The sequence below is a fragment of the Lissotriton helveticus genome, chromosome 1_2 (genome assembly GCF_964261635.1).
Source record: "Lissotriton helveticus chromosome 1_2, aLisHel1.1, whole genome shotgun sequence".
Lineage (NCBI taxonomy): Eukaryota > Metazoa > Chordata > Amphibia > Caudata > Salamandridae > Lissotriton > Lissotriton helveticus.
In genome coordinates this window covers 376,218,994-376,242,993 of record NC_136058.1, presented here as the reverse complement: position 1 = coordinate 376,242,993, position 24,000 = coordinate 376,218,994, and the positions used below count along the sequence as shown (strand labels likewise).

Below are 24,000 nucleotides of genomic sequence, written 5' to 3'. Positions count from 1 at the left end.
TGAGGTCGATAACAGTGAAGAACGTGGCTTCGGAATCAATGGCTGTTAATAGGGAAGAAATATCTGGGACAACTGGGTACTGAGGAATAATACATTTATTAAGCTCTCGTAAATCAATCACTAATCGATATACTGGGGGTGCATTCGGATCAGTACGTTTCATGACTGGAATGATCGGAGAATTACATATATTGGAGTCAGTTTCTACAACTACTCCTTGAGCCATGAGCTCGTCAATAATTTTGGATAAGGCTGCTACAGCCTCGGGTGGCAATCTGTACTGTCTGATTCGGGGTAACACTACACCTGGTTTGAGAGTCACACGATGGGGTGTGATTTGCATGTAACCTACATCAGTCGGACCTTGCGCCCATAAATGCTGCGGAACTTTAGACAATCTTGAATCAAAATCTCGTAATACATAGTGACCCTTAAAGTCACGTAGGAACAGACGTATTCCCTCTGGGGAACAGCAAATAACTGCACCTAATTCTTTCAGTGTCTTAATACCTAATAGGTTTTCTGGACATGACTTAGTAAGTAACAGATCAGTAGTGCGGGACAATGGACCTACTTCTAGAGTAACTGGCTTTGATATCTCGTTAACTATTGGTTTTCCTGAAAATCCAAGGGAAACATTTCTTGAGCCTGAGAGCGGAGCCCCTGGAACTTCGGCATGACTAATTGTGGTCCTACTTGCCCCTGTATCGATCAAAAACTTTCTATCTTTCCCTAATACTTGACTGTGAACATAGGGACCTTCTTGATCTACAGGTATCTCGATGAGAGGCAAGCCTACCTCCCTCTCTAGGCTGTTTCATGAATATGACTGGTACTCTGGATACTCAGACTGCGCATACTGATACATCTGAGATGTAACGTGCTGTGTTGCAGCAATAGGCTGCGGTGCGGAAACTGTCTGTTGTGCATTCTGTGGCTGAGGAATCTGTGAAACTTGTTCTTGTCTAGGCGGACGTGGTCTTTCTTTAGTCTTACCAGTAGCTATGTTATGTTTCAGAACTGCACACTCGTTTATAAAATGACCTGGCTGTTTACAATAATTGCAGTTCCCTTTAACGGGAGCTGCAGGATGACTGGCTTGATTCGGACCCCTCTTCTGACTGTCTTGAGGAACTGTTTGTGCAACTAGCACTTTCATTTTCGTGTCTTTCATACGTTTTCTTTCGTGTTCTTGCTCTTCTCTGATTCTATTCTGGTGATACTGGAGCATCTGGAGCATCTGGGACGGAGTATTAGCTTGCCAGGTGCTTTCGACTTTCAAAACTCGATTTTTAATTTGTGGACTTGAATTCTCGACTAATTTAGTAACGAAAAGGTGAGGGTATGACTCACTACTTGTCTTGAGACCACTGTTGATACTGAAACATTTCTCAAATCTAGAATAAAAATCACTAATATCCTCATCTTGTTTCTGTTTACAGGCTGAGATTGCATCCCAGTCTTCTTTTCTCGTCGTCAATAATCTGGGTAAAACTTGAATCAGTAATTCTGGTAATTCTTTACATTTATCTCCAAGACCGGTACCTGGTACTCGTGCCTTGTCTTCAGCTTCTAGAGCTGCCCAATCGATCTTTTTCTCTCCCACCTCCCATTCTTTTTCTTTTAACTTTTCATACACCCCTGCGGGTAACAGGACCTTTAACATTTTAATGATATCTGGGTAAGTGTATTCTCCCATACGGAGCATGTCTTTTAATTCTCTATGGAACCCTGCTGGATCTTTGTCATGACAGGGAATTAATTTCTTCATTTCAAGAAGTTCCATCTTTGATATTGGAGTGTATACAAACACTCGTTGCATTACGCCACCCGCCCCTTGGACTGGGTGGACTTCTCGTAACGGATTCTGTCTGTCTATGTAGAATGGTTTACTTTCTGGGGGTGAGACATGAACAAAATGCGGGTTCAGGAACGTTCTATACTTGTGGCGCTGTTGTAGAATGACACTTATTAAATCGGTACCTAGACCTCTCCATCTATACTGGAGTAACTCGTTCAGGATATCATGCAACGGGCCTGGATCAGAATGTTGACCCTCATACAGAGTAATAAGGTGCTGAATCATATACATACCCACCAGTCGTTGCTCGGCTGGGGGCAGTTTCAGAAACATTTGTGCCACTATTTCGTCTGGAAAAGTGGTAGAATCAGTAATCCATCGGACTGCTGATCGGGCTAGTTCTTGTTCATGCATAGTACTTAATTCACTGTAACCGACTCGTGATTTCAGAATGTGGTCGGTAGCTTGAAATACTGGTTCTAGAGAACCTTGTTCTGGTGCTAGATGAAAAATAGACTTGGGTTCTAGACGTAAATGGCGATCTGGAAATCTGGATTTTCCTACATACGCTATTCTGGCGGGATTCTCGTTCTCTTCCTCTTCAGGATCAGAGATACTTTCTTTCTCGCTTACTTGTGCTGCTTTACGCTGTTCGTGTAACCTTATTATTTCTTTACGAATTTTCTTGTACATACTCTCCATGGCACCGACAGTCTTGTGCTTACCCTCGGCTATATTATCACTCCACCTTGTCAGGATTCTCATTTCGGCGGGATCTTTGGACGGGTAATCTTGTTCTCTTATTAGACAATTGATCAGGAACTTTAATATCATGAGCTGAATCTCGGCTTTCCTTTGAGACATAATCTCGCCAATACTTTCTGGATCATCCCCTGTACGGATGAAACGATATATTCTGTCTAGATCTTCTTTCATATTCGGTAAGGTGACTAGATACTCGGTCACCCTCCTCACACGTACGGAATATAAAACCATATTATACTCGCCTGGGACTGGATCATAGACACATTCGCTAAGGGCTTGCCTGATTTCTGTGACAGACTTATTACTTTTAGGAGTACGCTGTGATGCTTGAGCATGTAATTCGAGTGCTGATAAACGTTTGTGTGGCGGCGGGGTTTGAGGAAGACCTCCCCCTGCGGCCCCTAGACTAGAATCGTCGACTGACATTCTTCGTCCTGGCAGAGTGGGAAATGGAACTGTAGGCTGGACCGGGGGTACCGTATCAGGTACTCCGGTGTCTGGAGGAGCGGGAAGTGCCTGATTTACAGGGACTAGCGGAGCGCGAACAGGATTTGCATATTCTGGGACTGTGTCGTCCAGATAGGACGAAATAAAAATATCAGCTGCGGTCGGTTTGTGACGTAGCTTGGTCGGAACTAATGGTGGCGGGAAATTACTGGATGCCTCTGGGGTCGCTTTTGGCAAGCCCTCGGCAAGAAGAGGATACATACCCCTAATGAGGGCATGCCTCTGTCTGTCTGACTGTTCGGTTTTGACTTGTTCACCTATCTCGATTAACTCTCTTTCTTGGGCTCGTTCTTGGGATTCTCTACTTAACTCTGACTTTCTGACTTCCTTTTCCGTTCTTCTATGTGCTTCCTTACGCCATAGCTCGATGGCATCTTTCTGTGACTGTCTGGCTTTCTTTTTCCATAATGCTTCTTCTACTCGCATGATACATTCGGCATCCCATGTACCCGATACGGGCCATCTATACTTTTCTTCTAACTGTTTGGTATACTCTACCCATAAATCTAGATACATTATGGCGCTTATGCCATGTTTCTGATACATAAAATGACCTGGACTGTCCCTAGGCGGGACAGGAACTGCTTCCTCTAATAAACCTTTTCTAGTTTTTAACTGACGTAACTTGGAAAATATAGGCATGACTGAACTGTAATCTGGACACAATACAATACACAATAAAAACACGAAATCACATCACACTCATACCACAACAGTAAATTACATGAAGAACATTATAAATAACAGTTCGAACAGAATATTACCTGGAATACTGAAAACAGAAACAGAACAGAATTTCTCGAGAACGGAACAGACTAGAATTACTGGATGCACTGCTGTAACAGTACGGAACATACCGGTCCCATAAAGGAACGCATCAAGACCCGTATCCACCTAGGTGAACACTTCGTTTGTGAGTCTGGGCACCACCAACCCACGGACCAGGAGTCAATTTAGATTGGTCCTGTCTAGATACTACCCCAGCAATGGTACTCACCGGGCAGCACGGAACGGAAGGCCTCGGACTGGACTGGACTGCTACGACGACGGACTTCGGACTTCAGTTACGGGTGGGCCTCCGGATACCTCGGACCTTGGACTCTCGGCTTGGGCTCTGGTCGGGACTCGCCGCGTTCCTCCACCGTCTCGTTCGGATGCTGGACCGCCTCCTCCGTCTCCTCCGTGGGCCTGAGGGATACTTGAGCAGAAATATCTGCCACTGCGCAGAAGAGTTCCGTCACGACTGCAGAGGGTCAGGGGGTCGGCGTGGCTTCACCGACGCGTGGGGAAAGGGCAAGTCCCTATTCGGGCGCCATTATGTGGTAAATAAATAAATAATACCCTATTTTTGACTAGACTTATAGCATAACAGATAGCTCAATAAAATAAGAGTCAAGATTCGAGGTAGTAGGAGTTTCTGCAGGTTTATTACAGCATAAGGACAGGATCAGGACAACCTGCATAGGAACAGAATGACAGGGCCCAGCAGGACAACTGGGGCTCAACAGGGGAAAAGAGGCCCAGCAGCTGCTGGGGCTAGGTCTGGGATGAGCGCGCTAACTTTTAATAATAATACATTGACTTATATACATAGCGCAAACACATAGCATTACATTGCAGTAGGCGTAGCAGTGGGTGGAGCAGAAGGCGTGACGCGTAGCAGTCGCGAAAGATAACAGTAAAAAGAGGTGTAACTGGGAGTATACATAGACATGTGATGCAAACGTAACAGAATATGTCATGAATGGGCGGAAACTTTGGAGGGGGCTACCTAAGGAGCCGGGACCTCTAACCTAATGGTGCGCGAAAGCTGGCAATGACGTGTTACTAGGAGAAGCTGGGGCTACGAACTCTGTGCTAGGAGCAGAGACTAAAGTCTGGAGGGTCGGAGCGACATGTACCTAAACCCTATCTGGTATCTGATGTTTAGGGAACATGTTGATATAAACTAGAAGTCATGAGGGGAAAAGCTAACTTGATTCTAAGACTGGACCATGCATTATTCTACATGTAGTGCGCGATGAAGAATATTAAATGACCATTAATACAGTATTTCTCTAACGTGGAGCCGAGTAGGCTAGACAATGACGGAAACTATTGATGCAGTTCAGTAGCTTAGGAATGCAGAAGAGGAGGACTGAACTGATAACTGGAACTATAACATACTTTTGGCAGACTCAGAGGCAGAGCCAAGCTGCACCGGGCACTGCGAGGCAGGAAGTAAGTGAAGGGTCGAGGATACAGGTGGGGGCTGTATCGCTCCTCAGCGAGGTTTTCAGGAGACAGGAGCTGAATCTGATGTCCGGGCCCTTTTGAGGCCTGGAAACGGGGACTTTATAACAGAATAACGTGCACACTGGGAAACGTGGCAACATTACTTTACATAGGCCTGATATTCGTAGTATTCACGAGAACTGGAAAATGACATACCAGAGGTGGACACAACTATAATTGCGTCATTAATCGGACATGGGGAATAACATATGCATATTGGTCATGCACACATAACATATGATGGATGAAGCGTAGGGACACAGAACATGGCAAAATTTACTTTTCCACACCGGGCCCTTGGCCGTGCGGCAGGCTGGGAGACAGGGCCCAGGGCCGGAGCACCCGACCCGGGGCCCGCCCGGGCCCCTGGACCCAGCCGGGGCTCCCAAGCCCGGAGGCGCATGGGACGCCTCCCCGGTCCCTCCGGACCCCGTCCCGGGCACCCTGCCACGCAGCAGGACGAAGGACAGAGCCCGGGGTGGGGAGGCCGCCCTCCCCGGGCCCTCAGGGGCCCTAGCCACTGCTCCTGAACCCAGCCAAGCAAGGGGAGGCTCCCCGGGCACATCGGAACCCCTTCCCGGGCCCTTGGCCGTGCGGCAGGCTGGGAGACAGGGCCCAGGGCCGGAGCACCCGACCCGGGGCCCGCCCGGGCCCCTGGACCCAGCCGGGGCTCCCAAGCCCGGAGGCGCATGGGACGCCTCCCCGGTCCCTCCGGACCCCGTCCCGGGCACCCTGCCACGCAGCAGGACCAAGGACAGAGCCCGGGGTGGGGAGGCCGCCCTCCCCGGGACCTCAGGGGCCCTAGCCACTGCTCCTGAACCCAGCCAAGCAAGGGGAGGCTCCCCGGGCACATCGGAACCCCTTCCCGGGCCCTTGGCAGTGCGGCAGGCTGGGAGACAGGGCCCAGGGCCGGAGCACCCGACCCGGGGCCCGGCCGGGCCCCTGGACGCAGCCGGGGCTCCCAAGCCCGGAGGTGCATGGGACGCCTCCCCGGTCCCTCCGGACCCCGTCCCGGGCACCCTGCCACGCAGCAGGACCAAGGACAGAGCCCGGGGTGGGGAGGCCGCCCTCCCCGGGCCCTCAGGGGCCCTAGCCACTGCTCCTGAACCCAGCCAAGCAAGGGGAGGCTCCCCGGGCACATCGGAACCCCTTCCCGGGCCCTTGGCAGTGCGGCAGGCTGGGAGACAGGGCCCAGGGCCGGAGCACCCGACCCGGGGCCCGGCCGGGCCCCTGGACCCAGCCGGGGCTCCCAAGCCCGGAGGCGCATGGGACGCCTCCCCGGACCCATGGAGCCCGTCCTGGGCATTGAGCCATGCCGTTGGCCTGGAGATGGGTGCCCCGGACGCCCGGGGGAGGTCTGTCTGGGACACATGGAGCCCGTCCTGGGCATTGAACCATGCCGTTGGCCTGGAGAAGGGAGCCCCGGACGCCCGGGGGAGGACTGCCCGGTACCCGTGGAGCCCTTCCCGGGTACTTTGCAACGCCGTTGGCCTCCTGGAGATGGGTGCCCCGAACGCCCGGGGGGGTGGGCTGCCCGGGACCCGTGGAGCCCGTCCTGGGCACTCTGACCTGCTGTTGGCCCGGGGGAGGGACCCCAGACGACCGGGACCCGTGGAGCCCGTCCTTGACACTCTGACAAGCCGTTGGCCCGGGGAAGGGAGCCCCAGACGACCGGGACCTGTGGAGCCCGTCCTGGGCACTCCTGTATGCCGTTGGCCCGGGGAAGGGAGCCCCGGACGTCCGGGACCCGTGGAGCCCGTCCTGGGCACTCCTGTATGCCGTTGGCCCGGGGAAGGGAGCCCCGGACGTCCGGGACCCGTGGAGCCCGTCCTGGGCACTCTGAAATGCTTTGGCCCGGGGAAGGGAGCCCCGGACACCCGGGGGGGAGGACTACCCGGGGCCCGTGGAGCCCGTCCTAGGCACTCTGACAAGCCGTTGGCCCGGGGAAGGGAGACCTGGACGCCCAGGAACCAGTGGAGCACGTCCTGGGCACTCTGAAATGCTTTGGCCCGGGGAAGGGAGCCCCGGACGCCCGGGGGGGAGGACTGCCCGGGACCCGTGGAACTGGTCCTGGGCACTCTGACATGCCGCTGGCCCGGGGAAGGGTGCCCCGGATGACCGGGGCCCGTGGAGCCCGTCCTGGGCACTCTGACATGCCGCTGGCCCGGGGAAGGGAGCCCCGGACGCCCGGGCCCGTGGAGCCCGTCCCGGGCACTCTGCCATGCCGTCAGCCTGGATGGAGCCCCGGACGCCCGGGGGGGCGAAGGCCCGGGACGCATGGAGCCTGTCCCGGGCACTCTGCCATGCCGTCGGCCTGGATGGAGCACCGGACGCCCGGGGGACGACTGCCCAAGAGCCATGGAGCCCGTCCTGGGCAATTTGACATGCAGTTGGCCTGGAGGAAGGAAGCTCCGGGTGGCCTAGGGAGGTGTTGCCCAGGCATATCCCATCTGGTCCCCATGGCAGAGAACCACCAACCCTGGAGGGGTGTCCGGGCATACCCTGCCCCATAGTAATCCGGAGGCAAATTACCCCCCTTTCTTGCAATCTGTGCACGCGAGGTGACAGAGGGGACCCAAGGCGTGAAAGAACCCGACCTCATGGAGCCCTCGCTGGGATCCGGGAGGCGAATGGCACCTCATTAAGACTTCCAGGGAAGTTCGGCCATCTGGTCCCCCCCATAGGAAAGCGTTGCAGGCGACCAGATGCCCGAGGGGATCCGGGCGACCAGATGGCCGAGGGAATCCGGGCGACCAGATGGCTGGGCATGGAGGTGAAGCCGCCTGGACTCTTCCCCACCCCGTCCCCGTCCCGGGACGAATGCCCGGGACGCATGGAGCCCGTCCTGGCCACTTGACGTCCCGTCCTGGGCATTGAACCATGCCGTCGGCCTGGAGAAGGGAGCCCCCGGACGCCCGGGGGAGGACTGCCCGGTACCCGTGGAGCCCTTCCCGGGTACTTTGCAACGCCGTTGGCCTCCTGGAGATGGGTGCCCCAGATGCCCGGGGGTGGGCTGCCCGGGACCCATGGAGCCCGTCCTGGGCACTTTTACATGCCGTCGGCCTGGAGGTGGGTGCCCTGGACGCCCGGGGGAGGCCTGCCCGGGACCCGTGGAGCCCCTCCCGGGTACTTTGCCAATGCCGTTGGCCTCATGGAGATGGGTGCCCCGGACGCCCGGGGGAGGACTGCCCGGTACCCGTGGAGTCCTTTCCGGGTACTTTGCAACGCCGTTGGCCTCCTGGAGATATGTGCCCCGAACGCCCGGGGGGAGGGCTGTCCGGGGCCCATGGAGCCCGTCCTGGGCACTGTGACATGCCGTCGGCCTGGAGGTGGGAGCCCCGGACGCCCGGGGGAAGGCTGCCCGGGACCCGTGGAGCCCTTCCCGGGTACTTTGCCATCCCGTTGGCCTCCTGGAGATGGGTGCCCCGGACGCCCGGGGGAGGTCTGTCCGGGGCCCATGGAGCCCGTCCTGGGCAGTGTGACATGCCGTCGGCCTAAAGGTGGGAGCCCCGGACGCCCGGGGGAAGGCTGCCCGGGACCCGTGGAGCCCTTCCCGGGTACTTTGCCATCCCGTTGGCCTCATGGAGATTGGTGCCCCGGACGCCCAGGGGTGGTCTGTCCGGGACACGTGGAGCCCGTCCTGGGCATTGAGCCATGCCGTTGGCCCGGAGAATGGAGCCCCCAGATGCCTGGGGGAGGTGTTGCCCAGGCATATCTCATCTGGTCCCCCGGGCAGAGAACCACCAGCCCTGGAGAGGTGTCCGGGCGTACCCTGCCCCTAGTAATCCGGAGGGAAATTACCCCCCTTTCTTGCAATCCGTGCACGCGAGGTGACAGAGGGGACCCAAGGCGTAAAAGAACCCGACCTCATGGAGCCCTAGCTGGGATCCAGGAGCCGAATGGCACCTCATCGGGACTTCCAGGGAAGCCCGGCCAACTGGTCGCCCCATTGGAAAGCATCGCGGGCGACCAGAGGGCCGGGATCGAAAGGACTCCCAGCTCCCCATCCATCCCAAGCCTTCGCGGTAGGGTTCCTGACTGCCTGCCCACGCAAGGCAGGGCTCTTGGACCCCGGCTGGGCCTCAGGCGCAGGTTGGACCACCGGAGCTCTAGGGCCCGGACGACCTGGGAGAGGAATGCCCGGGACCCGTGGAGCCCGTCCTGGGTACTTTGACATGCCGTCGGCCTGGAGGTGGGTGCCCCGGACGCCCCGGGGGAAGCTGCCCGGGACCCATGGAGCCCGTCCTGGGTACTTTGACATTCCGTCGGCCTGGAGGTGGGAGCCCCGGACGCCCGGGGGGAGGTCTGCCCGGGACCCATGGAGCCCGTCCTGGGTACTTTGCCAATGCCGTTGGCCTCATGGAGATGGGTGCCCCGGACGCCCGGGGGACGAATGCCCGGGACGCATGGAGCCCGTCCTGGGCACTTTTCCATGCCTTCGGCCTGGAGCCCCCAGACACCCAGGGGAGGACCACCGTGAAAACCATGGAGCCCGACCCGGGCACTCTGCCATACCGTCAGCCTAGATGGAGCCCCGGACGCCCAGGGGACGAATGCCCGGGACGCATGGAGCCCGTCCTGGGCACTTTTCAATGCCGTCAGCCTGGATGGAGCCCCGGACGCCCGGGGGACGACTGCCCAGGAGCCATGGAGCCCGTCCTGGGCAATTTGACATGCAGTTGGCCTGGAGGAAGGAAGCCCCGGGTGGCCTAGGGAGGTGTTGCCCAGGCATAGCCCATCTGGTCCCCATGGCAGAGAACCACCAGCCTCGGAGGGGTGTCCGGGCGTACCCTTCTCCCTAGTAATCCGGAGGAAAATTACCCCCTTTTCTTGTAATCTGTGCACGCGAGGTGACAGAGGGGACCCAAGGCGCGAATGTACCCAACCTCCTGGAGCCCTCGCTGGGATCCGGGCGGCGAATGGCACCTCATCGGGACTTCCAGGGAAGTTCGGCCATCTGGTCGCCCCATAGGAAAGCATTGCGGGCGACCAGATGCCCGAGGGGATCCGGGCGACCAGATGGCCGAGGGAATCCGGGCGACCAGATGGCTGGGCATGGAGGTGAAGCCGCCTGGACTCTTCCCCACCCCGTCCCCGTCCCGGGACGAATGCCCGGGACGCATGGAGCCCGTCCTGGCCACTTGACGTCCCGTCCTGGGCATTGAACCATGCCGTCGGCCTGGAGAAGGGAGCCCCCGGACGCCCGGGGGAGGACTGCCCGGTACCCGTGGAGCCCTTCCCGGGTACTTTGCAACGCCGTTGGCCTCCTGGAGATGGGTGCCCCAGATGCCCGGGGGTGGGCTGCCCGGGACCCATGGAGCCCGTCCTGGGCACTTTTACATGCCGTCGGCCTGGAGGTGGGTGCCCTGGACGCCCGGGGGAGGCCTGCCCGGGACCCGTGGAGCCCCTCCCGGGTACTTTGCCAATGCCGTTGGCCTCATGGAGATGGGTGCCCCGGACGCCCGGGGGAGGACTGCCCGGTACCCGTGGAGTCCTTTCCGGGTACTTTGCAACGCCGTTGGCCTCCTGGAGATATGTGCCCCGAACGCCCGGGGGGAGGGCTGTCCGGGGCCGATGGAGCCCGTCCTGGGCACTGTGACATGCCGTCGGCCTGGAGCCCCCAGACACCCAGGGGAGGACCACCGTGAAAACCATGGAGCCCGACCCGGGCACTCTGCCATACCGTCAGCCTAGATGGAGCCCCGGACGCCCAGGGGACGAATGCCCGGGACGCATGGAGCCCGTCCTGGGCACTTTTCAATGCCGTCAGCCTGGATGGAGCCCCGGACGCCCGGGGGATGACTGCCCAGGAGCCATGGAGCCCGTCCTGGGCAATTTGACATGCAGTTGGCCTGGAGGAAGGAAGCCCCGGGTGGCCTAGGGAGGTGTTGCCCAGGCATAGCCCATCTGGTCCCCATGGCAGAGAACCACCAGCCTCGGAGGGGTGTCCGGGCGTACCCTTCTCCCTAGTAATCCGGAGGAAAATTACCCCCTTTTCTTGTAATCTGTGCACGCGAGGTGACAGAGGGGACCCAAGGCGCGAATGTACCCAACCTCCTGGAGCCCTCGCTGGGATCCGGGCGTCGAATGGCACCTCATCGGGACTTCCAGGGAAGTTCGGCCATCTGGTCGCACCATAGGAAAGCGTTGCGGGCGACCAGATGCCCGAGGGGATCCGGGCGACCAGATGGCCGAGGGAATCTGGGCGATCAGATGGCTGGACACGGAAGTGAAGCCGCCTGGAGTCTCCCGACCCTGTCCCCGTCCCCGTGCCCGTGCCCGGGACGCATGGAGCCCGTCCTGGGCACTTTTCCATGCCTTCGGCCTGGAGCCCCCAGGCACCCAGGGGAGGACCACCGTGAAAGCCATGGAGCCCGACCCGGGCACTCTGCCATGCCGTCGGTCTGGATGGAGCCCCGGACGCCCGGGGGACAAATGCCCGGGACGCATGGAGCCCGTCCTGGGCACTTTTCCATGCCTTCGGCCTGGAGCGCCCCGACACCCTGGGGAGGACCACCCTGGAAACCATGGAGCCCGACCCGGGCACTCTGCCATGCCGTCGGCCTGGATGGAGCCCCGGACGCCCGGGGGACAAATGCCCGGGACGCATGGAGCCCGTCCTGGGTACTTTTCCATGCCGTCGGCCAGGAGCCCCCTGACACCCAGGGGAGGACCACCGTGAAAACCATGGAGCCCGACCCGGGCACTCTGCCATACCGTCAGCCTGGATGTAGCCCCGGACGCCCGGGGGACGAATGCCCGGGACGCATGGAGCCCGTCCCGGGCACTCTGCCATGCCGTCCCGACAAATTCGTACGGACTCCTAACCTTACGACACGGATCGGAATCGAGCCCTCTCTGACCCAGCAGTTTCAGGCGCCCGGGGGACGAATGCCCGGGACGCATGGAGCCCGACCCGGGCACACTGCCTTGCCGCCGGCCTGGATGGAGCCCCGGACGCCCGGGGGACGAATGCCCGGGACGCATGGAGCCCGTCCCGGGCACTCTGCCATGCCGTCGGCCTGGATGGAGCCCCGGACGCCCGGGGGACGACTGCCCAAGAGCCATGGAGCCCATCCCGGGCACTCTGCCATGCCGTCCCGACAAATTCGTACGGACTCCTAACCTTCCGACACGGATCGGAATCGAGCCCTTTCTGACCCAGCAGATTTCAGGTTGATTTGCTATATACTTTACGTACGATTTTATGGGGGCCGATTCCGATCCGGTACGTAAAAGCAAATACGACCGACATGTCGGACAACCACGTACACCCAGGGGATAGGACTGCCCGGGTCACATGGACCCAATCCTGGGCACTCTGATCTGCCGCCGGCGCCGGGGATCGAACCGTGATCACCAGATGGGGATATCCCAAAAATCTGGCATGGATACGGCCCGCCAGGACAGGTTTGGGCACCCCTGCTGTAAGTGTAAGGACCTCGTGGCGCAACGGTAGCGCGTCTGACTCCAGATCAGAAGGTTGCGTGTTCAAATCACGTCGGGGTCACTGCTTACCATTTTATTCCCCACTGAGGTCATATATTTCCTTTCGAAAACATAGTCAAAAGAAAGCAGTCTTGCATTGGCCGGGAATCGAACCCGGGCCTCCCGCGTGGCAGGCGAGAATTCTACCACTGAACCACCAATGCTTCACATGGGTTGTTCACAGGCAGAGCTCTGCCCAAGACAGTGATCAGGTGCACACACTTAAATTGTACACATATGAACAAAGTGTGCGCAGCAGACATGATAACGCCAACGTTTCACATGAAGATGGCAAGAATCAGATGCAGGAGACTATAACTATGAATGTCTTTGCATTTGCTGAGGTCACTGGCTTGGGACTAGAGTTGTGTTTATCAGGGCATGATGGCAGGCTGCTCCCGACAAAAGTGGTTCACAGAATGCACCCGCCAGATCACCAGCACTATTGTGTTTCAGATTATCTCACTGAACTCTCCTCCTGGAAAATCCTTCCCACTGGCTTTCCCAGATTCTGTGTCCTCCCCTAAATGCTGGGGTGAAACGGGCAGAGTTCTGCGCCCTGCGTCCCTTTACGCGTCCCTAACGCGCTCCCAACGCGGCCTACAGCCCTGGTCGGGCACAGCCCTGGTCGGGCTTAGATCACTGGAGCCTTTTGTGACCAAGAACTCCGGAAGCCTAGGGTCAGGCCTGTTGCACAGGCATATTGTGCCTTGCCAATCCGGGATTGTTGTGTTTCAGGGCCTAGCCATCAATACTCCTGGGATTTCTTTCCCTGAGAACCCTCTTGTCCCTGTCCTCCCACAAGCCCCAGCTTTTATGTAAAATAAAGTGTGCACCATGGGCCTTCCCCTATTTGCTCTCTCCCCAATCTCTTTCTCCAAAGCTGAGCTCTGAAGGTAAATGTATCTATCTGAGTGAGGGGCTAGGGAGGGCCTTTCCCAGCAGTCTTACAAGTCAAGAGTTCAGAGAAAGCACCTGCTATGGGAGGGAGACTTTGCTCACAGAGAAGTCAAGTCTAACATAACACATCTGATGGGCAAGGCACACGCCTTACTGGCTGGTAGCACACCTACAGAGGAGCAGGGAGCTATGCTAAGCAGGCAACAGAAAAGTCATGTATGTGTCTCATACACTGGGACCGGTAGTAATACTGGCTCTAAGACCATTAGACAGTAGTCTATTCATCATTACGTCCAACAATAACAAGACACTAAGCAAATGAGAAATGCTGTATGGCATAAAGACGCATTATATAACACAAGCTCCAGGCAGGCACACAATTATCAAGATATATATTGAGTCTCAGGAACTGTGCTACAGTTATTAACCTCTGTGGTGCAAATGGTTAGCGCGTTCGGTTGTTAACAGAAAGGTTGGTGGTTCAAGCCCACCCAGGGAAGTATCCTTTTTGCCGGCATGAAACACTTTAATGAAACACAGATACGTACCTCTGCTCTCTCCTGCTTAAGACCCTTTATCTGAACATTTCAATCCTCTGCGTTCTCTCTGCACCTGCAGTCAATTTCATAATTAGGATAGAAAACAAAAGGCCTAGCCCTGTAATACAACTGTAGGCATATGAGGAGGGGAAAATAAGTCAAAAGGCCATCAGCATTTGTTGATCTGGCTTGAAGGCTGTAAGTGTAAGGACCTTGTGGCGCAACAGTAGCACGTCTGACTCCAGATCAGAAGGTTGCGTGGTCAAATCACGTCGGGGTCACTGCTTACCATTTTATTCCCCACTGAGTTCATATATTTCCTTTCGAAAACAAAGTCAAAGGAACGCAGCCTTGCATTGGCCGGGAATCGAACCCGGGCCTCCCGCGTGGCAGGCGAGAATTCTACCACTGAACCACCAATGCTTCACATGGAGAGTTCACAGGCATAGCTCTGTCCAAGACAGTGATCAGGTGCACACACTTAAATTGTACACATATGAACAAAGTGTGCGCAGCAGACATGACAACGCCAAAGTTTCACATGATGATGGCTTATATAAGACAAGCTCCAGGCAGGCACATACATATCAAGATATATATTGAGTCTAAGGAAAGTTGCTGTAGTCACTCGTCTCTGTGGCGCAATCGGTTAGCGCGTTCGGCTGTTAACCGAAAGGTTGGTGGTTCAAGCCCACCCAGGGACGTATTATTTTGCCTGAATGAAACACTTGAATGGAAAACAGATACATACCTTTGCTCTCTCCTGCTGGACACCCTTTCCCTGAATATTTCAATTCTCTGCGTTCTCTCGGCACCTGCAGTCAATTTCATAATTAGGATAGAAAACAAAAGGTCAAGCTCTGTAATACAACTGTAGGCATATGAGGAGGGGAAAATAAGTCAAAAGGCCCACAGCATTTGTTGATCTGGCTCCGAAAGCTGTAAGTGTAAGGACCTCGTGGCGCAACGGTAGCGCGTCTGACTCCAGATCAGAAGGTTGCGTGTTCAAATCACGTCGGGGTCACTGCTTACCATTTTATTCCCCACTGAGGTCATATATTTCCTTTCGAAAACAAAGTCAAAAGAAAGCAGTCTTGCATTGGCCGGGAATCGAACCCGGGCCTCCCGCGTGGCAGGCGAGAATTCTACCACTGAACCACCAATGCTTCACATGGGTTGTTCACAGGCAGAACTCTGCCCAAGACAGTGATCAGGTGCACACACTTAAATTGTACACATATGAACAAAGTGTGCGCAGAAGACATGATAACGCCAACGTTTCACATGAAGATGGCAAGAATCAGATGCAGGAGACTATAACTATGAATGTCTTTGCATTTGCTGAGGTCACTGGCTTGGGACTAGAGTTGTGTTTATCAGGGCATGATGGCAGGCTGCTCCCGACAAAAGTGGTTCACAGAATGCACCCGCCAGATCACCAGCACTATTGTGTTTCAGATTATCTCACTGAACTCTCCTCCTGGAAAATCCTTCCCACTGGCTTTCCCAGATTCTGTGTCCTCCCCTAAATGCTGGGGTGAAACGGGCAGAGTTCTGCGCCCTGCGTCCCTTTACGCGTCCCTAACGCGCTCCCAACGCGGCCTACAGCCCTGGTCGGGCACAGCCCTGGTCGGGCTTAGATCACTGGAGCCTTTTGTGACCAAGAACTCCGGAAGCCTAGGGTCAGGCCTGTTGCACAGGCATATTGTGCCTTGCCAATCCGGGATTGTTGTGTTTCAGGGCCTAGCCATCAATACTCCTGGGATTTCTTTCCCTGAGAACCCTCTTGTCCCTGTCCTCCCACAAGCCCCAGCTTTTATGTAAAATAAAGTGTGCACCATGGGCCTTCCCCTATTTGCTCTCTCCCCAATCTCTTTCTCCAAAGCTGAGCTCTGAAGGTAAATGTATCTATCTGAGTGAGGGGCTAGGGAGGGCCTTTCCCAGCAGTCTTACAAGTCAAGAGTTCAGAGAAAGCACCTGCTATGGGAGGGAGACTTTGCTCACAGAGAAGTCAAGTCTAACATAACACATCTGATGGGCAAGGCACACGCCTTACTGGCTGGTAGCACACCTACAGAGGAGCAGGGAGCTATGCTAAGCAGGCAACAGAAAAGTCATGTATGTGTCTCATACACTGGGACCGGTAGTAATACTGGCTCTAAGATCATTAGACAGTAGTCTATTCATCATTACATCCAACAATAACAAGACACTAAGCAAATGAGAAATGCGTATGGCATAAAGACGCATTATATAACACAAGCTCCAGGCAGGCACACAATTATCAAGTTATATATTGAGTCTCAGGAACTGTGCTACAGTTATTAACCTCTGTGGTGCAAATGGTTAGCGCGTTCGGTTGTTAACAGAAAGGTTGGTGGTTCAAGCCCACCCAGGGAAGTATCCTTTTTGCCGGCATGAAACACTTTAATGAAACACAGATACGTACCTCTGCTCTCTCCTGCTTAAGACCCTTTATCTGAACATTTCAATCCTCTGCGTTCTCTCTGCACCTGCAGTCAATTTCATAATTAGGATAGAAAACAAAAGGCCTAGCCCTGTAATACAACTGTAGGCATATGAGGAGGGGAAAATAAGTCAAAAGGCCATCAGCATTTGTTGATCTGGCTTGAAGGCTGTAAGTGTAAGGACCTTGTGGCGCAACGGTAGCGCGTCTGACTCCAGATCAGAAGGTTGCGTGGTCAAATCACGTCGGGGTCACTGCTTACCATTTTATTCCCCACTGAGTTCATATATTTCCTTTCGAAAACAAAGTCAAAGGAACGCAGCCTTGCATTGGCCGGGAATCGAACCCGGTCCTCCCGCGTGGCAGGCGAGAATTCTACCACTGAACCACCAATGCTTCACATGGGGAGTTCACAGGCATAGCTCTGTCCAAGACAGTGATCAGGTGCACACACTTAAATTGTACACATATGAACAAAGTGTGCGCAGCAGACATGACAACGCCAAAGTTTCACATGATGATGGCTTATATAAGACAAGCTCCAGGCAGGCACATACATATCAAGATATATATTGAGTCTAAGGAAAGATGCTGTAGTCACTCGTCTCTGTGGCGCAATCGGTTAGCGCGTTCGGCTGTTAACCGAAAGGTTGGTGGTTCAAACCCACCCAGGGACGTATTATTTTGCCTGAATGAAACACTTGAATGGAAAACAGATACATACCTTTGCTCTCTCCTGCTGGACACCCTTTCCCTGAATATTTCAATTCTCTGCGTTCTCTCGGCACCTGCAGTCAATTTCATAATTAGGATAGAAAACAAAAGGTCAAGCTCTGTAATACAACTGTAGGCATATGAGGAGGGGAAAATAAGTCAAAAGGCCCACAGCATTTGTTGATCTGGCTCCGAAAGCTGTAAGTGTAAGGCCCTCGTGGCGCAACGGTAGCGCGTCTGACTCCAGATCAGAAGGTTGCGTGTTCAAATCACGTCGGGGTCACTGCTTACCATTTTATTCCCCACTGAGGTCATATATTTCCTTTCGAAAACAAAGTCAAAAGAAAGCAGTCTTGCATTGGCCGGGAATCGAACCCGGGCCTCCCGCGTGGCAGGCGAGAATTCTACCACTGAACCACCAATGCTTCACATGGGTTGTTCACAGGCAGAGCTCTGCCCAAGACAGTGATCAGGTGCACACACTTAAATTGTACACATATGAACAAAGTGTGCGCAGCAGACATGATAACGCCAACGTTTCACATGAAGATGGCAAGAATCAGATGCAGGAGACTATAACTATGAATGTCTTTGCATTTGCTGAGGTCACTGGCTTGGGACTAGAGTTGTGTTTATCAGGGCATGATGGCAGGCTGCTCCCGACAAAAGTGGTTCACAGAATGCACCCGCCAGATCACCAGCACTATTGTGTTTCAGATTATCTCACTGAACTCTCCTCCTGGAAAATCCTTCCCACTGGCTTTCCCAGATTCTGTGTCCTCCCCTAAATGCTGGGGTGAAACGGGCAGAGTTCTGCGCCCTGCGTCCCTTTACGCGTCCCTAACGCGCTCCCAACGCGGCCTACAGCCCTGGTCGGGCTTAGATCACTGGAGCCTTTTGTGACCAAGAACTCCGGAAGCCTAGGGTCAGGCCTGTTGCACAGGCATATTGTGCCTTGCCAATCCGGGATTGTTGTGTTTCAGGGCCTAGCCATCAATACTCCTGGGATTTCTTTCCCTGAGAACCCTCTTGTCCCTGTCCTCCCACAAGCCCCAGCTTTTATGTAAAATAAAGTGTGCACCATGGGCCTTCCCCTATTTGCTCTCTCCCCAATCTCTTTCTCCAAAGCTGAGCTCTGAAGGTAAATGTATCTATCTGAGTGAGGGGCTAGGGAGGGCCTTTCCCAGCAGTCTTACAAGTCAAGAGTTCAGAGAAAGCACCTGCTATGGGAGGGAGACTTTGCTCACAGAGAAGTCAAGTCTAACATAACACATCTGATGGGCAAGGCACACGCCTTACTGGCTGGTAGCACACCTACAGAGGAGCAGGGAGCTATGCTAAGCAGGCAACAGAAAAGTCATGTATGTGTCTCATACACTGGGACCGGTAGTAATACTGGCTCTAAGACCATTAGACAGTAGTCTATTCATCATTACGTCCAACAATAACAAGACACTAAGCAAATGAGAAATGCTGTATGGCATAAAGACGCATTATATAACACAAGCTCCAGGCAGGCACACACTTATCAAGATATATATTGAGTCTCAGGAACTGTGCTACAGTTATTAACCTCTGTGGTGCAAATGGTTAGCGCGTTCGGTTGTTAACAGAAAGGTTGGTGGTTCAAGCCCACCCAGGGAAGTATCCTTTTTGCCGGCATGAAACACTTTAATGAAACACAGATACGTACCTCTGCTCTCTCCTACTTAAGACCCTTTATCTGAACATTTCAATCCTCTGCGTTCTCTCTGCACCTGCAGTCAATTTCATAATTAGGATAGAAAACAAAAGGCCTAGCCCTGTAATACAACTGTAGGCATATGAGGAGGGGAAAATAAGTCAAAAGGCCATCAGCATTTGTTGATCTGGCTTGAAGGCTGTAAGTGTAAGGACCTTGTGGCGCAACGGTAGCGCGTCTGACTCCAGATCAGAAGGTTGCGTGGTCAAATCACGTCGGGGTCACTGCTTACCATTTTATTCCCCACTGAGTTCATATATTTCCTTTCGAAAACAAAGTCAAAGGAACGCAGCCTTGCATTGGCCGGGAATCGAACCCGGGCCTCCCGCGTGGCAGGCGAGAATTCTACCACTGAACCACCAATGCTTCACATGGGGAGTTCACAGGCATAGCTCTGTCCAAGACAGTGATCAGGTGCACACACTTAAATTGTACACAGATGAACAAAGTGTGCGCAGCAGACATGACAACGCCAAAGTTTCACATGATGATGGCTTATATAAGACAAGCTCCAGGCAGGCACATACATATCAAGATATATATTGAGTCTAAGGAAAGATGCTGTAGTCACTCGTCTCTGTGGCGCAATCGGTTAGCGCGTTCGGCTGTTAACCGAAAGGTTGGTGGTTCAAGCCCACCCAGGGACGTATTATTTTGCCTGAATGAAACACTTGAATGGAAAACAGATACATACCTTTGCTCTCTCCTGCTGGACACCCTTTCCCTGAATATTTCAATTCTCTGCGTTCTCTCGGCACCTGCAGTCAATTTCATAATTAGGATAGAAAACAAAAGGTCAAGCTCTGTAATACAACTGTAGGCATATGAGGAGGGGAAAATAAGTCAAACGGCCCACAGCATTTGTTGATCTGGCTCCGAAAGCTGTAAGTGTAAGGACCTCGTGGCGCAACGGTAGCGCGTCTGACTCCAGATCAGAAGGTTGCGTGTTCAAATCACGTCGGGGTCACTGCTTACCATTTTATTCCCCACTGAGGTTATATATTTCCTTTCGAAAACAAAGTCAAAAGAAAGCAGTCTTGCATTGGCCGGGAATCGAACCCGGGCCTCCCGCGTGGCAGGCGAGAATTCTACCACTGAACCACCAATGCTTCACATGGGTTGTTCACAGGCAGAGCTCTGCCCAAGACAGTGATCAGGTGCACACACTTAAATTGTACACATATGAACAAAGTGTGCGCAGCAGACATGATAACGCCAACGTTTCACATGAAGATGGCAAGAATCAGATGCAGGAGACTATAACTATGAATGTCTTTGCATTTGCTGAGGTCACTGGCTTGGGACTAGAGTTGTGTTTATCAGTGCATGATGGCAGGCTGCTCCCGACAAAAGTGGTTCACAGAATGCACCCGCCAGATCACCAGCACTATTGTGTTTCAGATTATCTCACTGAACTCTCCTCCTGGAAAATCCTTCCCACTGGCTTTCCCAGATTCTGTGTCCTCCCCTAAATGCTGGGGTGAAACGGGCAGAGTTCTGCGCCCTGCGTCCCTTTACGCGTCCCTAACGCGCTCCCAACGCGGCCTACAGCCCTGGTCGGGCACAGCCCTGGTCGGGCTTAGATCACTGGAGCCTTTTGTGACCAAGAACTCCGGAAGCCTAGGGTCAGGCCTGTTGCACAGGCATATTGTGCCTTGCCAATCCGGGATTGTTGTGTTTCAGGGCCTAGCCATCAATACTCCTGGGATTTCTTTCCCTGAGAACCCTCTTGTCCCTGTCCTCCCACAAGCCCCAGCTTTTATGTAAAATAAAGTGTGCACCATGGGCCTTCCCCTATTTGCTCTCTCCCCAATCTCTTTCTCCAAAGCTGAGCTCTGAAGGTAAATGTATCTATCTGAGTGAGGGGCTAGGGAGGGCCTTTCCCAGCAGTCTTACAAGTCAAGAGTTCAGAGAAAGCACCTGCTATGGGAGGGAGACTTTGCTCACAGAGAAGTCAAGTCTAACATAACACATCTGATGGGCAAGGCACACGCCTTACTGGCTGGTAGCACACCTACAGAGGAGCAGGGAGCTATGCTAAGCAGGCAACAGAAAAGTCATGTATGTGTCTCATACACTGGGACCGGTAGTAATACTGGCTCTAAGACCATTAGACAGTAGTCTATTCATCATTACGTCCAACAATAACAAGACACTAAGCAAATGAGAAATGCTGTATGGCATAAAGACGCATTATATAACACAAGCTCCAGGCAGGCACACAATTATCAAGATATATATTGAGTCTCAGGAACTGTGCTACAGTTATTAACCTCTGTGGTGCAAATGGTTAGCGCATTCGGTTGTTAACAGAAAGGTTGGTGGTTCAAGCCCACCCAGGGAAGTATCCTTTTTGCCGGCATGAAACACTTTAATGAAACACAGATACGTACCTCTGCTCTCTCCTGCTTAAGACCCTTTATCTGAACATTTCAATCCTCTGCGTTCTCTCTGCACCTGCAGTCAATTTCATAATTAGGATAGAAAACAAAAGGCCTAGCCCTGTAATACAACTGTAGGCATATGAGGAGGGGAAAATAAGTCAAAAGGCCATCAGCATTTGTTGATCTGGCTTGAAGGCTGTAAGTGTAAGGACCTTGTGGCGCAACGGTAGCGCGTCTGACTCCAGATCAGAAGGTTGCGTGGTCAAATCACGTCGGGGTCACTGCTTACCATTTTATTCCCCACTGAGTTCATATATTTCCTTTCGAAAACAAAGTCAAAGGAACGCAGCCTTGCATTGGCCGGGAATCGAACCCGGGCCTCCCGCATGGCAGGCGAGAATTCTACCACTGAACCACCAATGCTTCACATGGAGAGTTCACATGCATAGCTCTGTCCAAGACAGTGATCAGGTGCACACACTTAAATTGTACACATATGAACAAAGTGTGCGCAGCAGACATGACAACGCCAAAGTTTCACATGATGATGGCTTATATAAGACAAGCTCCAGGCAGGCACATACATATCAAGATATATATTGAGTCTAAGGAAAGATGCTGTAGTCACTCGTCTCTGTGGCGCAATCGGTTAGCGCGTTCGGCTGTTAACCGAAAGGTTGGTGGTTCAAGCCCACCCAGGGACGTATTATTTTGCCTGAATGAAACACTTGAATGGAAAACAGATACATACCTTTGCTCTCTCCTGCTGGACACCCTTTCCCTGAATATTTCAATTCTCTGCGTTCTCTCGGCACCTGCAGTCAATTTCATAATTAGGATAGAAAACAAAAGGTCAAGCTCTGTAATACAACTGTAGGCATATGAGGGGGGGAAAATAAGTCAAAAGGCCCACAGCATTTGTTGATCTGGCTCCGAAAGCTGTAAGTGTAAGGACCTCGTGGCGCAACGGTAGCGCGTCTGACTCCAGATCAGAAGGTTGCGTGTTCAAATCACGTCGGGGTCACTGCTTACCATTTTATTCCCCACTGAGGTCATATATTTCCTTTCGAAAACAAAGTCAAAAGAAAGCAGTCTTGCATTGGCTGGGAATCGAACCCGGGCCTCCCGCGTGGCAGGCGAGAATTCTACCACTGAACCACCAATGCTTCACATGGGTTGTTCACAGGCAGAGCTCTGCCCAAGACAGTGATCAGGTGCACACACTTAAATTGTACACATATGAACAAAGTGTGCGCAGAAGACATGATAACGCCAACGTTTCACATGAAGATGGCAAGAATCAGATGCAGGAGACTATAACTATGAATGTCTTTGCATTTGCTGAGGTCACTGGCTTGGGACTAGAGTTGTGTTTATCAGGGCATGATGGCAGGCTGCTCCCGACAAAAGTGGTTCACAGAATGCACCCGCCAGATCACCAGCACTATTGTGTTTCAGATTATCTCACTGAACTCTCCTCCTGGAAAATCCTTCCCACTGGCTTTCCCAGATTCTGTGTCCTCCCCTAAATGCTGGGGTGAAACGGGCAGAGTTCTGCGCCCTGCGTCCCTTTACGCGTCCCTAACGCGCTCCCAACGCGGCCTACAGCCCTGGTCGGGCACAGCCCTGGTCGGGCTTAGATCACTGGAGCCTTTTGTGACCAAGAACTCCGGAAGCCTAGGGTCAGGCCTGTTGCACAGGCATATTGTGCCTTGCCAATCCGGGATTGTTGTGTTTCAGGGCCTAGCCATCAATACTCCTGGGATTTCTTTCCCTGAGAACCCTCTTGTCCCTGTCCTCCCACAAGCCCCAGCTTTTATGTAAAATAAAGTGTGCACCATGGGCCTTCCCCTATTTGCTCTCTCCCCAATCTCTTTCTCCAAAGCTGAGCTCTGAAGGTAAATGTATCTATCTGAGTGAGGGGCTAGGGAGGGCCTTTCCCAGCAGTCTTACAAGTCAAGAGTTCAGAGAAAGCACCTGCTATGGGAGGGAGACTTTGCTCACAGAGAAGTCAAGTCTAACATAACACATCTGATGGGCAAGGCACACGCCTTACTGGCTGGTAGCACACCTACAGAGGAGCAGGGAGCTATGCTAAGCAGGCAACAGAAAAGTCATGTATGTGTCTCATACACTGGGACCGGTAGTAATACTGGCTCTAAGACCATTAGACAGTAGTCTATTCATCATTACGTCCAACAATAACAAGACACTAAGCAAATGAGAAATGCTGTATGGCATAAAGACGCATTATATAACACAAGCTCCAGGCAGGCACACAATTATCAAGATATATATTGAGTCTCAGGAACTGTGCTACAGTTATTAACCTCTGTGGTGCAAATGGTTAGCGCGTTCGGTTGTTAACAGAAAGGTTGGTGGTTCAAGCCCACCCAGGGAAGTATCCTTTTTGCCGGCAT

The 24,000-nt window shown here is 53.5% G+C and overlaps 19 non-coding genes across 19 annotated transcripts; 12 read left to right on the top strand and 7 right to left on the bottom strand.

Moving 5' to 3' along the window:
• Positions 1–12,785: 12,785 nt before the first annotated feature.
• Positions 12,786–12,857, top strand: TRNAW-CCA (transfer RNA tryptophan (anticodon CCA)). Its single transcript has one exon. It is a non-coding gene; the product is annotated as a tRNA-Trp (tRNA).
• Positions 12,858–12,928: 71 nt separating this feature from the next.
• On the bottom strand, positions 12,929–12,999 carry TRNAG-GCC (transfer RNA glycine (anticodon GCC)). Its single transcript has one exon. It is a non-coding gene; the product is annotated as a tRNA-Gly (tRNA).
• Positions 13,000–14,626: 1,627 nt separating this feature from the next.
• Positions 14,627–14,697, bottom strand: TRNAG-GCC (transfer RNA glycine (anticodon GCC)). The gene has a single exon. It is a non-coding gene; the product is annotated as a tRNA-Gly (tRNA).
• Positions 14,698–14,904: 207 nt separating this feature from the next.
• On the top strand, positions 14,905–14,978 carry TRNAN-GUU (transfer RNA asparagine (anticodon GUU)). The gene has a single exon. It is a non-coding gene; the product is annotated as a tRNA-Asn (tRNA).
• Positions 14,979–15,226: 248 nt separating this feature from the next.
• On the top strand, positions 15,227–15,298 carry TRNAW-CCA (transfer RNA tryptophan (anticodon CCA)). The gene has a single exon. It is a non-coding gene; the product is annotated as a tRNA-Trp (tRNA).
• A 71-nt stretch (positions 15,299–15,369) lies between these two features.
• Positions 15,370–15,440, bottom strand: TRNAG-GCC (transfer RNA glycine (anticodon GCC)). The gene has a single exon. It is a non-coding gene; the product is annotated as a tRNA-Gly (tRNA).
• A 1,483-nt stretch (positions 15,441–16,923) lies between these two features.
• On the top strand, positions 16,924–16,995 carry TRNAW-CCA (transfer RNA tryptophan (anticodon CCA)). Its single transcript has one exon. It is a non-coding gene; the product is annotated as a tRNA-Trp (tRNA).
• Positions 16,996–17,344: 349 nt separating this feature from the next.
• On the top strand, positions 17,345–17,418 carry TRNAN-GUU (transfer RNA asparagine (anticodon GUU)). Its single transcript has one exon. It is a non-coding gene; the product is annotated as a tRNA-Asn (tRNA).
• Positions 17,419–17,665: 247 nt separating this feature from the next.
• Positions 17,666–17,738, top strand: TRNAW-CCA (transfer RNA tryptophan (anticodon CCA)). The gene has a single exon. It is a non-coding gene; the product is annotated as a tRNA-Trp (tRNA).
• Positions 17,739–17,809: 71 nt separating this feature from the next.
• Positions 17,810–17,880, bottom strand: TRNAG-GCC (transfer RNA glycine (anticodon GCC)). Its single transcript has one exon. It is a non-coding gene; the product is annotated as a tRNA-Gly (tRNA).
• Positions 17,881–19,348: 1,468 nt separating this feature from the next.
• TRNAW-CCA (transfer RNA tryptophan (anticodon CCA)) lies at positions 19,349–19,420 on the top strand. Its single transcript has one exon. It is a non-coding gene; the product is annotated as a tRNA-Trp (tRNA).
• Positions 19,421–19,491: 71 nt separating this feature from the next.
• On the bottom strand, positions 19,492–19,562 carry TRNAG-GCC (transfer RNA glycine (anticodon GCC)). The gene has a single exon. It is a non-coding gene; the product is annotated as a tRNA-Gly (tRNA).
• Positions 19,563–19,769: 207 nt separating this feature from the next.
• Positions 19,770–19,843, top strand: TRNAN-GUU (transfer RNA asparagine (anticodon GUU)). Its single transcript has one exon. It is a non-coding gene; the product is annotated as a tRNA-Asn (tRNA).
• A 248-nt stretch (positions 19,844–20,091) lies between these two features.
• TRNAW-CCA (transfer RNA tryptophan (anticodon CCA)) lies at positions 20,092–20,163 on the top strand. Its single transcript has one exon. It is a non-coding gene; the product is annotated as a tRNA-Trp (tRNA).
• A 71-nt stretch (positions 20,164–20,234) lies between these two features.
• Positions 20,235–20,305, bottom strand: TRNAG-GCC (transfer RNA glycine (anticodon GCC)). The gene has a single exon. It is a non-coding gene; the product is annotated as a tRNA-Gly (tRNA).
• Positions 20,306–21,789: 1,484 nt separating this feature from the next.
• Positions 21,790–21,861, top strand: TRNAW-CCA (transfer RNA tryptophan (anticodon CCA)). The gene has a single exon. It is a non-coding gene; the product is annotated as a tRNA-Trp (tRNA).
• A 71-nt stretch (positions 21,862–21,932) lies between these two features.
• Positions 21,933–22,003, bottom strand: TRNAG-GCC (transfer RNA glycine (anticodon GCC)). Its single transcript has one exon. It is a non-coding gene; the product is annotated as a tRNA-Gly (tRNA).
• Positions 22,004–22,210: 207 nt separating this feature from the next.
• On the top strand, positions 22,211–22,284 carry TRNAN-GUU (transfer RNA asparagine (anticodon GUU)). The gene has a single exon. It is a non-coding gene; the product is annotated as a tRNA-Asn (tRNA).
• Positions 22,285–22,532: 248 nt separating this feature from the next.
• TRNAW-CCA (transfer RNA tryptophan (anticodon CCA)) lies at positions 22,533–22,604 on the top strand. The gene has a single exon. It is a non-coding gene; the product is annotated as a tRNA-Trp (tRNA).
• The last annotated feature ends 1,396 nt before the right edge of the window (positions 22,605–24,000 follow it).